The sequence below is a fragment of the Scyliorhinus torazame genome, chromosome 31, assembly GCF_047496885.1.
Source record: "Scyliorhinus torazame isolate Kashiwa2021f chromosome 31, sScyTor2.1, whole genome shotgun sequence".
NCBI lineage: Eukaryota > Metazoa > Chordata > Chondrichthyes > Carcharhiniformes > Scyliorhinidae > Scyliorhinus > Scyliorhinus torazame.
Genome location: NC_092737.1, coordinates 2,954,537 through 2,969,621, shown reverse-complemented (window position 1 = coordinate 2,969,621; position 15,085 = coordinate 2,954,537). Strand labels below are relative to the sequence as shown.

The 15,085-nt window shown below is 56.3% G+C and overlaps 1 pseudogene; it reads left to right on the top strand.

The window, feature by feature from the left end:
• LOC140404550 (calmodulin-binding transcription activator 2-like) overlaps nucleotides 1-15,085 on the top strand; it is a 158,164-nt pseudogene that overhangs the window by 59,702 nt on the left and 83,377 nt on the right.

Below are 15,085 nucleotides of genomic sequence, written 5' to 3'. Positions count from 1 at the left end.
GAGACACAGGGACTCCCAGTCACCTCCAGATAGAGACACGGGGACTCCCAGTCACCTCCAGATAGGGACACAGGGGCTCCCAGTCACCTCCAGATAGAGACACAGGGATTCCCAGTCACCTCCAGATAGAGACACGGAGACACAGGGACTCCCAGTCACCTCCAGATAGGGACACAGGGACTCCCAATCACCTCCAGATAGGGACACAGGGACTCCCAGTCACCTCCAGATAGAGACACAGGGACTCCCAATCACCTCCAGATAGGGACATGGAGACACAGGGACTCCCAGTCACCTCCAGATAGGGACACAGGGACTCCCATTCACCTCCAGATAGGGACACGGAGACACAGGGACTCCCAGTCACCTCCAGATAGGGACACAGAGACACAGGGACTCCCAATCACCTCCAGATAGGGACATGGAGACACAGGGACTCCCAGTCACCTCCAGATAGGGACACAGGGACTCCCAGTCACCTCCAGATAGGGACACGGAGACACAGGGGCTCCCAGTCACCTCCAGATAGAGACACAGGGGCTCCCAGTCACCTCCAGATAGAGACACAGGGGCTCCCAGTCACCTCCAGATAGAGACACAGGGACTCCCAGTCACCTCCAGATAGGGACACAGAGACTCCCAGTCACCTCCAGATAGGGACACAGAGACACAGGGACTCCCAGTCACCTCCAGATAGGGACACAGGGAATCCCAGTCACCTCCAGATAGGGACACAGGGACTCCCAGTCACCTCCAGATAGGGACACAGGGACTTCCAGTCACCTCCAGATAGAGACACAGGGACTCCCAGTCACCTCCAGATAGGGACACAGGGACTCCCAGTCACCTCCAGATAGAGACACAGGGACTCCCAGTCACCTCCAGATAGAGACACGGAGACACAGGGGCTCCCAGTCACCTCCAGATAGGGACACAGGGGCTCCCAGTCACCTCCAGATAGGGACACAGGGGCTCCCAGTCACCTCCAGATAGGGACACAGGGAATCCCAGTCACCTCCAGATAGGGACACAGGGCTCCCAGTCACCTCCAGATAGGGACACAGGGGCTCCCAGTCACCTCCAGATAGGGACACAGGGCTCCCAGTCACCTCCAGATAGGGACACAGGGACTCCCAGTCACCTCCAGGTAGGGACACAGGGACTCCCAGTCACCTCCAGATAGGGACACAGGGACTCCCAGTCACCTCCAGATAGGGACACAGAGACACAGGGACTCCCAGTCACCTCCAGATAAGACACAGGGAATCCCAGTCACCTCCAGATAGAGACACAGGAGCTCCCAGTCACCTCCAGATAGAGACACAGGGGCTCCCAGTCACCTCCAGATAGAGACACAGGGACTCCCAGTCACCTCCAGATAGAGACACAGGGACTCCCAGTCACCTCCAGATAGGGACACAGGGACTCCCAGTCACCTCCAGATAGAGACACAGGGGCTCCCAGTCACCTCCAGATAGTGATAGGGACACACAGGGACTCCCAATCACCTCCAGATAGAGACAGGGGGAATCCCAGTCACCTCCACATAGGGACACAGTGACTCCCAGTCACCTCCAGATAGAGACACAGGGACTCCCAGTCACCTCCAGATAGAGACACAGGGGCTCCCAGTCACCTCCAGATAGGGACACAGGGACTCCCAGTCACCTCCAGATAGAGACACAGGGGCACCCAGTCACCTCCAGATAGAGACACAGGGACTCCCAGTCACCTCCAGATAGTTACACTGAGGCACAGGGACTCCCAGTCACCTCCAGATAGTGATAGGGACACAGGGGCTCCCAGTCACCTCCAGATAGTGATAGGGACACGGGGACTCCCAATCACCTCCAGATGGGGACACAGGGACTCCCAGTCACCTCCAGATGGGGACACAGGGTCTCCCAGTCACCTCCAGATGGGGATACAGGGACTCCCAGTCATCTCCAGATAGGGACACAGGGATTCCCAGTCACCTCCAGATAGGGACACAGGGACTCCCAGTCACCTCCAGATAGGGACACAGGGACTCCCAGTCACCTCCAGATAGGGACATGGAGACACGGGGGCTCCCAGTCACCTCCAGATAGGGACACAGGGACTCCCAGTCACCTCCAGATAGGGACATGGAGACACGGGGGCTCCCAGTCACCTCCAGATAGGGACACAGGGACTCCCAGTCACCTCCAGATAGGGACATGGAGACACGGGGGCTCCCAGTCACCTCCAGATAGGGACACAGAGACACTGGGACTCCCAGTCACCTCCAGATAGGGACACAGGGACTCCCAGTCACCTCCAGATAGGGACACGGAGACACAGGGACTCCCAGTCACCTCCAGATAGGGACACAGGGACTCCCAGTCACCTCCAGATAGGGACACAGAGACTCCCAGTCACCTCCAGATAGGGACACAGAGACACAGGGACTCCCAGTCACCTCCAGATAGAGACACAGAGACACGGGGACTCCCAGTCACCTCCAGATAGGGACACGGGGAATCCCAGTCACCTCCAGATAGGGACACGGGGAATCCCAGTCACCTCCAGATAGGGACACAGGGGCACCCAGTCACCTCCAGACAGGGACACAGGGACTCCCAGTCACCTCCAGATAGAGACACAGGGACTCCCAGTCACCTCCAGATAGAGACACAGGGACTTCCAGTCACCTCCAGATAGAGACACAGGGGCTCCCAGTCGCCTCCAGATAGAGACACAGGGACTCCCAGTCACCTCCAGATAGGGACACAGGGACTCCCAGTCACCTCCAGATAGGGACACAGGGACTCCCAGTCACCTCCAGATAGGGACACAGGGACTCCCAGTCACCTCCAGATAGGGACACAGGGATTCCCAGTCACCTCCAGATAGGGACATGGAGACACAGGGACTTCCAGTCACCTCCAGATAGGGACACAGGGACTCCCAGTCACCTCCAGATAGGGACACAGGGACTCCCAGTCACCTCCAGATAGAGACACAGGGACACAGGGACTCCCAGTCACCTCCAGATAGAGACACTGAGGCACAGGGACTCCCAATCACCTCCAGTTAGGGACACAGGGACTCCCAGTCACCTACAGATAGGGACACAGAGACTCCTAGTCACCTCCAGATAGAGACACAGGGACACAGGGAATCCCAGTCACCTCCAGATAGGGACACAGGGACTCCCAGTCACCTCCAGATAGGGACACAGGGACTCCCAGTCACCTCCAGATAGGGACACGGGGAATCCCAGTCACCTCCAGATAGGGACACGGGGAATCCCAGTCACCTCCAGATAGGGACACAGGGGCACCCAGTCACCTCCAGATAGGGACACAGGGACTCCCAGTCACCTCCAGATAGAGACACGGGGGCTCCCAGTCACCTCCAGATAGGGACACTGGGGCTCCCAGTCACCTCCAGATAGAGACACAGGGAATCCCAGTCACCTCCAGATAGAGACACGGGGAATCCCAGTCACCTCCAGATAGGGACACGGGGAATCCCAGTCACCTCCAGATAGGGACACAGGGGCTCCCAGTCACCTCCAGATAGGGACATGGAGACACAGGGACTCCCAGTCACCTCCAGATAGAGACACAGGGAATCCCAGTCACCTCCAGATAGGGACACTGGGACTCCCAGTCACCTCCAGATAGGGACACAGGGACTCCCAGTCACCTCCAGATAGGGACATGGAGACACAGGGAATCCCAGTCACCTCCAGATAGGGACACTGGGACTCCCAGTCACCTCCAGATAGGGACAGTGGGACTCCCAGTCACCTCCAGATAGGGACACAGGGGCTCCCAGTCACCTCCAGATAGAGACACAGAGACACAGGGACTCCCAGTCACCTCCAGATAGGGACACAGAGACACAGGTACTCCCAGTCACCTCCAGATAGGGACACAGGGACTCCCAGTCACCTCCAGATAGGGACATAAAGACACAGGGAATCCCAGTCACCTCCAGATAGGGACACAGGGACTCCCAGTCACCTCCAGATAGAGACACAGGGAATCCCAGTCACCTCCAGATAGGGACACTGGGACTCCCAGTCACCTCCAGATAGAGACACAGGGATTCCCAGTCACCTCCAGATAGGGACACAGGGACTTCCAGTCACCTCCAGATAGGGACACAGGGGCTCCCAGTCACCTCCAGATAGGGACATGGAGACACAGGGACTCCCAGTCACCTCCAGATAGAGACACAGGGACTCCCAGTCACCTCCAGATAGAGACACAGGGGCTCCCAGTCACCTCCAGATAGGGACACAGGGGCTCCCAGTCACCTCCAGATAGGGACATGGAGACACAGGGACTCCCAGTCACCTCCAGATAGAGACACAGGGAATCCCAGTCACCTCCAGATAGGGACACTGGGACTCCCAGCCACCTCCAGATAGGGACACAGGGACTCCCAGTCACCTCCAGATAGAGACACAGGGATTCCCAGTCACCTCCAGATAGAGACACAGGGAATCCCAGTCACCTCCAGATAGAGACACAGGGACTCCCAGTCACCTCCAGATAGGGACACAGAGACACAGGGACTCCCAGTCACCTCCAGATAGGGACATGGAGACACAGGGACTCCCAGTCACCTCCAGATAGGGACATGGAGACACAGGGACTCCCAGTCACCTCCAGATAGAGACACAGGGACTCCCAGTCACCTCCAGATAGGGACACAGGGAATCCCAGTCACCTCCAGATAGGGACACAGGGACTCCCAGTCACCTCCAGATAGGGACACAGGGAATCCCAGTCACCTCCAGATAGGGACACAGGGAATCCCAGTCACCTAAAGATACAGACACAGGGGCTCCCAGTCACCTCCAGATAGAGACACAGGGAATCCCAGTCACCTCCAGATAGGGACACAGGGAATCCCAGTCACCTCCAGATAGGGACACAGGGACTCCCAGTCACCTCCAGATAGGGACACAGGGACTCCCAGTCACCTCCAGATAGGGACACAGGGGCTCCCAGTCACCTCCAGATAGAGACACAGGGATTCCCAGTCACCTCCAGATAGAGACACGGAGACACAGGGACTCCCAGTCACCTCCAGATAGAGACACGGGGACTCCCAGTCACCTCCAGATAGGGACACAGGGGCTCCCAGTCACCTCCAGATAGAGACACAGGGATTCCCAGTCACCTCCAGATAGAGACACGGAGACACAGGGACTCCCAGTCACCTCCAGATAGAGACACAGGGACTCCCAATCACCTCCAGATAGGGACATGGAGACACAGGGACTCCCAGTCACCTCCAGATAGGGACACAGGGACTCCCATTCACCTCCAGATAGGGACACGGAGACACAGGGACTCCCAATCACCTCCAGATAGGGACATGGAGACACAGGGACTCCCAGTCACCTCCAGATAGGGACACAGGGACTCCCAGTCACCTCCAGATAGGGACACGGAGACACAGGGGCTCCCAGTCACCTCCAGATAGAGACACAGGGGCTCCCAGTCACCTCCAGATAGAGACACAGGGGCTCCCAGTCACCTCCAGATAGAGACACAGGGACTCCCAGTCACCTCCAGATAGGGACACAGAGACTCCCAGTCACCTTCAGATAGGGACACAGAGACACAGGGACTCCCAGTCACCTCCAGATAGGGACACAGGGAATCCCAGTCACCTCCAGATAGGGACACAGGGACTCCCAGTCACCTCCAGATAGGGACACAGGGACTTCCAGTCACCTCCAGATAGAGACACAGGGACTCCCAGTCACCTCCAGATAGGGACACAGGGACCCCCAGTCACCTCCAGATAGAGACACAGGGACTCCCAGTCACCTCCAGATAGAGACACGGAGACACAGGGGCTCCCAGTCACCTCCAGATAGGGACACAGGTGCTCCCAGTCACCTCCAGATAGGGACACAGGGGCTCCCAGTCACCTCCAGATAGGGACACAGGGAATCCCAGTCACCTCCAGATAGGGACACAGGGCTCCCAGTCACCTCCAGATAGGGACACAGGGGCTCCCAGTCACCTCCAGATAGGGACACAGGGCTCCCAGTCACCTCCAGATAGGGACACAGGGGCTCCCAGTCACCTCCAGATAGGGACACAGGGCTCCCAGTCACCTCCAGATAGGGACACAGGGACTCCCAGTCACCTCCAGGTAGGGACACAGGGACTCCCAGTCACCTCCAGATAGGGACACAGGGACTCCCAATCACCTCCAGATAGGGACACAGAGACACAGGGACTCCCAGTCACCTCCAGATAAGACACAGGGAATCCCAGTCACCTCCAGATAGAGACACAGGAGCTCCCAGTCACCTCCAGATAGAGACACAGGGGCTCCCAGTCACCTCCAGATAGAGACACAGGGACTCCCAGTCACCTCCAGATAGAGACACAGGGACTCCCAGTCACCTCCAGATAGGGACACAGGGACTCCCAGTCACCTCCAGATAGAGACACAGGGACTCCCAGTCACCTCCACATAGAGACACGGGGACTCCCAATCACCTCCAGATAGGGACACAGGGACTCCCAGTCACCTCCAGATAGAGACACAGGGACTCCCAGTCACCTCCACATAGGGACACAGGGACTCCCAGTCACCTCCAGATAGTGATAGGGACACACAGGGACTCCCAATCACCTCTAGATAGAGACAGGGGGAATCCCAGTCACCTCCACATAGGGACACAGTGACTCCCAGTCACCTCCAGATAGAGACACAGGGACTCCCAGTCACCTCCAGATAGAGACACAGGGGCTCCCAGTCACCTCCAGATAGGGACACAGGGACTCCCAGTCACCTCCAGATAGAGACACAGGGGCACCCAGTCACCTCCAGATAGAGACACAGGGACTCCCAGTCACCTCCAGATAGGGACACTGAGGCACAGGGACTCCCAGTCACCTCCAGATAGTGATAGGGACACAGGGGCTCCCAGTCACCTCCAGATAGTGATAGGGACACGGGGACTCCCAATCACCTCCAGATGGGGACACAGGGACTCCCAGTCACCTCCAGATGGGGACACAGGGTCTCCCAGTCACCTCCAGATGGGGATACAGGGACTCCCAGTCATCTCCAGATAGGGACACAGGGATTCCCAGTCACCTCCAGATAGGGACACAGGGACTCCCAGTCACCTCCAGATAGAGACACAGGGACTCCCAGTCACCTCCAGATAGGGACATGGAGACACGGGGGCTCCCAGTCACCTCCAGATAGGGACACAGGGACTCCCAGTCACCTCCAGATAGGGACATGGAGACACGGGGGCTCCCAGTCACCTCCAGATAGGGACACAGGGACTCCCAGTCACCTCCAGATAGGGACATGGAGACACGGGGGCTCCCAGTCACCTCCAGATAGGGACACAGAGACACTGGGACTCCCAGTCACCTCCAGATAGGGACACAGGGACTCCCAGTCACCTCCAGATAGGGACACGGAGACACAGGGACTCCCAGTCACCTCCAGATAGGGACACAGAGACTCCCAGTCACCTCCAGATAGGGACACAGAGACACAGGGACTTCCAGTCACCTCCAGATAGAGACACAGAGACACGGGGACTCCCAGTCACCTCCAGATAGGGACACGGGGAATCCCAGTCACCTCCAGATAGGGACACGGGGAATCCCAGTCACCTCCAGATAGGGACACAGGGGCACCCAGTCACCTCCAGATAGGGACACAGGGACTCCCAGTCACCTCCAGATAGAGACACAGGGACTCCCAGTCACCTCCAGATAGGGACACAGGGACTCCCAGTCACCTCCAGATAGAGACACAGGGACACAGGGACTCCCAGTCACCTCCAGATAGAGACACTGAGGCACAGGGACTCCCAGTCACCTCCAGTTAGGGACACAGGGACTCCCAGTCACCTCCAGATAGGGACACAGAGACTCCTAGTCACCTCCAGATAGAGACACAGGGACACAGGGAATCCCAGTCACCTCCAGATAGGGACACAGGGACTCCCAGTCACCTCCAGATAGGGACACAGGGACTCCCAGTCACCTCCAGATAGGGGCACGGGGAATCCCAGTCACCTCCAGATAGGGACACGGGGAATCCCAGTCACCTCCAGATAGGGACACAGGGGCACCCAGTCACCTCCAGATAGGGACACAGGGACTCCCAGTCACCTCCAGATAGAGACACGGGGGCTCCCAGTCACCTCCAGATAGGGACACAGGGGCTCCCAGTCACCTCCAGATAGAGACACAGGGAATCCCAGTCACCTCCAGATAGAGACACGGGTATCCCAGTCACCTCCAGATAGGGACACGGGGAATCCCAGTCACCTCCAGATAGGGACACAGGGGCTCCCAGTCACCTCCAGATAGGGACATGGAGACACAGGGACTCCCAGTCACCTCCAGATAGAGACACAGGGAATCCCAGTCACCTCCAGATAGGGACACTGGGACTCCCAGTCACCTCCAGATAGGGACACAGGGACTCCCAGTCACCTCCAGATAGGGACATGGAGACACAGGGAATCCCAGTCACCTCCAGATAGGGACACTGGGACTCCCAGTCACCTCCAGATAGGGACAGTGGGACTCCCAGTCACCTCCAGATAGGGACACAGGGGCTCCCAGTCACCTCCAGATAGAGACACAGAGACACAGGGACTCCCAGTCACCTCCAGATAGGGACACAGAGACACAGGTACTCCCAGTCACCTCCAGATAGGGACACTGGGACTCCCAGTCACCTCCAGATAGGGACACAGGGACTCCCAGTCACCTCCAGATAGGGACATAGAGACACAGGGAATCCCAGTCACCTCCAGATAGGGACACAGGGACTCCCAGTCACCTCCAGATAGAGACACAGGGAATCCCAGTCACCTCCAGATAGGGACACTGGGACTCCCAGTCACCTCCAGATAGAGACACAGGGATTCCCAGTCACCTCCAGATAGGGACACAGGGACTTCCAGTCACCTCCAGATAGGGACACAGGGGCTCCCAGTCACCTCCAGATAGGGACACAGAGACACAGGGACTCCCAGTCACCTCCAGATAGGGACATGGAGACACAGGGACTCCCAGTCACCTCCAGATAGGGACATGGAGACACAGGGACTCCCAGTCACCTCCAGATAGAGACACAGGGACTCCCAGTCACCTCCAGATAGGGACACAGGGGCTCCCAGTCACCTCCAGATAGAGACACAGGGACTCCCAGTCACCTCCAGATAGGGACACAGGGACTTCCAGTCACCTCCAGATACAGACACAGGGACTCCCAGTCACCTCCAGATAGGGACATGGAGACACAGGGACTCCCAGTCACCTCCAGATAGGGACACAGGGGCTCCCAGTCACCTCCAGATAGAGACACAGAGACTCCCAGTCACCTCCAGATACAGACACAGGGACTCCCAGTCACCTCCAGATAGGGACATGGAGACACAGGGACTTCCAGTCACCTCCAGATAGAGACACAGGGACTCCCAATCACCTCCAGATAGGGACACAGAGACACAGGGACTCCCAGTCACCTCCAGATAGGGACACAGGGACTCCCAGTCACCTCCAGATAGGGACACAGAGACACAGGGACTCCCAGTCACCTCCAGATAGGGACACAGGGGCTCCCAGTCACCTCCAGATAGGGACACAGGGACTCCCAGTCACCTCCAGATAGGGACACAGGGACTCCCAGTCACCTCCAGATAGGGACACAGGGACTCCCAGTCACCTCCAGATAGAGACACGGGGACTCCCAGTCACCTCCAGATAGAGACACAGGGAATCCCAGTCACCTCCAGATAGGGACACAGGGACTCCCAGTCACCTCCAGATAGGGGGACACAGGGAATCCCAGTCACCTCCAGATAGAGACACAGGGACTTCCAGTCACCTCCAGATAGGGACACGGGGACTCCCAGTCACCTCCAGATAGAGACACAGGGACTCCCAATCACCTCCAGATAGGGACATGGAGACACAGGGACTCCCAGTCACCTCCAGATAGGGACACAGGGACTTCCAGTCACCTCCAGATAGGGACACAGGGACTTCCAGTCACCTCCAGATAGAGACACAGGGACTCCCAGTCACCTCCAGATAGGGACACAGAGACACAGGAGCTCCCAGTCACCTCCAGATACAGACACAGAGACACAGGGAATCCCAGTCACCTCCAGATAGAGACACAGGGACTCCCAGTCACCTCCAGATAGAGACACAGGGACTCCCAGTCACCTCCAGATAGGGACACACGGACTCCCAGTCACCTCCAGATACAGACACAGGGACTCCCAGTCACCTCCAGATAGAGACACAGGGGCTCCCAGTCACCTCCAGATAGAGACACAGGGGGAATCCCAGTCACCTCCAGATACAGACACAGGGACTCCCAGTCACCTCCAGATAGGGACACACGGACTCCCAGTCACCTCCAGATACAGACACAGGGACTCCCAGTCACCTCCAGATAGAGACACAGGGACTCCCAGTTACCTCCAGATAGAGACACAGGGACTCCCAGTCACCTCCAGATAGAGACACAGGGACTCCCAGTCACCTCCAGATAGGGACACACGGACTCCCAGTCACCTCCAGATAGAGACATAGAGACACAGGGAATCCCAGTCACCTCCAGATACAGACACAGGGACTCCCAGTCACCTCCAGATAGAGACACGGACTCCCAGTTGCCTCCAGATAGAGACACAGGGACTCCCAGTTACCTCCAGATAGAGACACAGGGACTCCCAGTTACCTCCAGATAGAGACACAGGGGCTCCCAGTCACCTCCAGATAGAGACACAGGGGCTCCCAGTCACCTCCAGATAGAGACACAGGGACTCCCAGTGACCTCCAGATAGGGACACAGGGACTCCCAGTCACCTCCAGATAGGGACACAGGGACTCCCAGTCACCTCCAGATAGGGACACAGGGACTCCCAGTCACCTCCAGATAGGGACACAGGGACTCCCAGTCACTTCCAGATAGGGACACAGGGACTCCCAGTCACCTCCAGATAGAGACACAGGGACTCCCTGGATTCCCGTCCACATGCAGGAAGAGAGAGGATCCCATTTCTACTCCCTCCTCCCTCAATGCGATCTGGACTGATGTGACCTGCGTCCATAAACCCGTGCACTGTGTGTGCAAGGGGTGGAAAGGACTTCATAAACCGTTCCACGTGTTTCCGATTTGACCACCAGGACTGTTGGGACCATTTACTGGCAGGAGACAGACTGACCTTTTGCTTCCTTGTGTCCACAGTGTCTGTATGGCTGTTATGTACATTCTTCAATCATTCCAACGTTCCACCGAAGGTGCTACTGGCTTCTGCAGGTAAGATCCCATGGAAGGGCAGCAAGGTAGCACAAGTGGATAGGACTGTGGCTTCACAGCTCCAGGGTCCCAGGTTCGATTCCCCGCTGGGTCACTGTCTGTGCGGAGTCTGCACGTCCTCCCCGTGTGTGCGTGGGTTTCCTCCGGGTGCTCCGGTTTCCTCCCACAGTCCAAAGATGTGCTGGTTAGGTGGATTGGCCGTGATAAATTGCCCCTAGTGTCCAAAAGGGTTAGGAGGGGTTATTGGGTTACGGGGATAGGGTGGAACTGAGAGTGGGTCGGTGCAGACTCGATGGGCCGAATGGCCTCCTTCTGCACTGTATGTTCTATGTTAAGATACATTACATATATCTTCAAAACACTCTCCTTCAGGAATGGACAAAGTCAAACTCCTCCCAGCTCGGTGGGACTGTTTATGTTCTAAATAATGAGAGGAAACTGTTTTTATAAATGACTTTATACCGCCTCCCAACCAGAAGCATGCGTGGATATTGTCGCAATATCACCCTGGAGAGCCCCCTTCAGTGTCCATTCTGTGCCTTTCCAGAATCAGCTGTTGTTTTCAATTGGTTCATTGTTCCTTTGGTGGCCTCTGGCTTATAACTGGACTGAGTGATGGTGTTAACGTGAACCATTTGATGTTGGTATTAAGCTGTGCCCGATGACGACTCCTCCGAGTTGATGTTTGTTGTGGAACCTCTCCCCACAGAATCCTGACATCGTGCTCGTGCATTACTTAAATGTGCCAGTTCCCGAGGACTGCGGCAAGATGTGCGGTCCGGTTCTCTGCTCTGTCAACAGTGACCGGAAGGAATGGATGAAGTGGTCGAGGGAGGAACTGATCTGCCAGCTGAAACCCATGTGTAAGACCATGTGAGGTGGGGGCAGGGGGTGGTGTGGGGGCAGGGGGTGGTGTGGGGGCAGGGGGTGGTGTGGGGGCAGGGGGTGGTGTGGGGGCAGGGGGTGGTGTGGGGAATGGGGCGCAGGGTTGGGCGTTGGTGCTGTGGTGCCCCTGGGTGAGGGAGGGCCAATGCCCTTGGGGATTCCTGCTCCGGATAATGAGCCGGTCAGACCTGCTGCATGTGTACAGACACCAGATGAGGACAGGCATGGTCTTGTCTGTGATGCACTTCATGGTTGGATAGCCTCCAGTGCTATTCAGCGGTCAGAATCGTACCCAGTGTGAGTTTGACTTTCGGACGATAGGGCAAGAGGGTGATCTGTCTGTGTCGTCACCATCCTGCAGAGGGGTGATGGTGAATGGATATTATAGAAGCTGGAAGGAAGGACACCGTGAGGACCACCAGCACCATTGCCTTCTTTGTCTATTTACAAATGTCCTGGCCCTGGGTGCGGTGAGTGAAATGTCTGGGAAAGTTACAGAACCCAGGTTCGATTCCCGGCTTGGGTCACTGTCTGTGCGGAGTCTGCACGTCCTCCCCGTGTCGGCGTGGGTTTCCTCCGGGTGCTCCGGTTTCCTCCCACAGTCCAAAGATGTGCAGGGTAGGTGGATTGGCCAATGATAAATTGCCCCTTAGTGTCCAAAAAGGTTAAGTAGGGTTACGGGGATAGGGTGGAGGCGTGGGCTTCAGTAGGGTTCTCTTTCCAAGGGCCGGTGCAGACTCGATGGGCTGAATGGCCCCCTTCTGCACTGTAAATTCTATGATTCTAACTTGGCGACGTGCGAAGTAGTGATCAGTTGCAGAGCAGACAGATATACAGGGGCACTTTAATATGGATGAGAGTGAGGTGATGTGGGGGAGCAGTGGTGTAGCGGTAATGTAACTGGGTTAGTAACCCCGAGGCTGATGCTCGGGAGACAAGGGTTCGAATCTCACCACGGGCCCTGAGGGAATTTAAATTGTTAAATCTGGCCCGGTGATCGGGAAGGGGCGGAATCCGATTCGGGAACGGCTTTCAAAAATTGGACGCGTCCCGATAGGAAGGTGAATTTGTGGGATTATGGGAGGAAGCTCGGTCCACTTTGGACCACTCTTTCTGGGAGCTTGCACAGGTGCGACGGGCTGACTGGCCGCCTGACCTGCGAGGCTGTGCGAGAGGAGGAAGATTGACCGGTTTTTCTTCTTGCTCTCAGTCCACTGCATCAAGTGGTCGTGCAGCAACGGTAACGGAGCAACTGAGTTCTCAGTGGAACAACTGGTTCATCAGGTGTTGGAAAGCCATCAAGCAAAGCCCCAGCCACGCACCCACACGTGTCTCTGTAATCGGGGCCTCGGTAAGTGTGACACTTCAAACTTTAACTCTGGTGCAGTCCACAGGTTGGCCCACTTGCCTTGGCGAAGGCAAATTTCATGTGGTATTGAGCTAGAGGCACCGTCATGTACTGCAGGGAGGTTTGGGTCAAATCATGCCCCACTTTCACTCTCCCACCCAGGCTATCTGCTTGATGCGGGCCTGGTGGATCGCCGGTCTGTTTCACCAAAGGCTTCACAGTGAGCGTAATGTACAGATCCCCCACTCTAGCAGGACAGGGGCAAGTGGCAGAATTCTCTGTATGTGCTGTGCCCACTCCCAAAAAGTGGAGCCCTGTGTTTTCCCCCGTGTTGATACCTTGGGGTTGAAGTGTCGATGAGATTTATAAAGAGCGGGAACTGAATGTCAGAGCGGAGATTTAAAAAGAGCGAGAGATGAGAGTCAGAGCGGAGATTTAAAAAGAGCGGGAGCTGAGAGTTAGAGCGGAGATGTAAAAAGAGTGAGAGCAGAGAGTCAGAGTGGAGATTTAATAAGAGTGAGAGCCGAATGTCAGATTGGGGATTTAAAAAGAGAGGGAGCCGAGAGTCAGAGTGCAGATATAAAAAGAGTGAGAGCCGAGTGTCAGATTGGAGATTTAAAAAGAGCGGGCGCTGTGCATCAGAGCGGAGATTTAAAAAGAGTGGGAGCTGTGCGTCAGAGCGGAGATTTAAAAAGAGCGGGAGCTGAGAGTCAGCGGAGATTTAAAAAGAGCGGGAGCTGTGAGTCAGAGCGGAGATTTAAAAAGAGCGGGAGCTGAGAGTCAGAGCGGAGATTTAAAAAGAGCGGGAGCTGAGAGTCCGAGCGGAGATTTAAAAAGAGCGGGAGCTGAGAGTCAGAGCGGAGATTTAAAAAGAGCGGGAGCTGAGAGTCAGAGTGGAGATATAAAAAGAGTGGGCGCTGTGCGTCAGAGCGGTGATCTAAAAAGAGCGGGATCTGAGTGTCAGAGCAGAGATTTAAATAGAGCGGGAGCTGAGTGTCAGAGCGGGGGATTTAAAAAGAGCGGGAGCTGAGTGTCAGAGCGGAGATTTATAAAGAGCAGGAGCTGAGAGTCAGAGCGGAGATTTAAAAAGAGCGGGAGCTGTGAGTCAGCGCAGATTTAAAAAGAGCAGGAGCTGAGAGTCAGAGCGGAGATTTAAAAAGAGCAGGAGCTGAGAGTCAGAGCGGAGATTTAAGAAGAGCGGGAGTTGTGAGTCGGAGCGGAGATTTAAAAAGAGAGGGAGCTGAGAGTCAGAGCGGAGATTTAAAAAGAGCGGGAGCTGTGAGTCAGAGCGGAGATTTAAAAAGAGCGGGAGCTGTGAGTCAAGAGCGGAGATTTAAAAAGAGCTGGCGCTGTGAGTCAGAGCGGAGATTTAAAAAGAGCGGGAGCTGAGAGTCAGAGCGGCGATTTAAAAAGAGCGGGAGCTGTGAGTCAGAGCGGAGATTTAAAAAGAGCTGGCGCTGTGAGTCAGAGCGGAGATTTAAAAAGAGCGGGAGCTGGGAGTCAGAGCTTAGATTTAAAAAGAGCTGGCGCTGT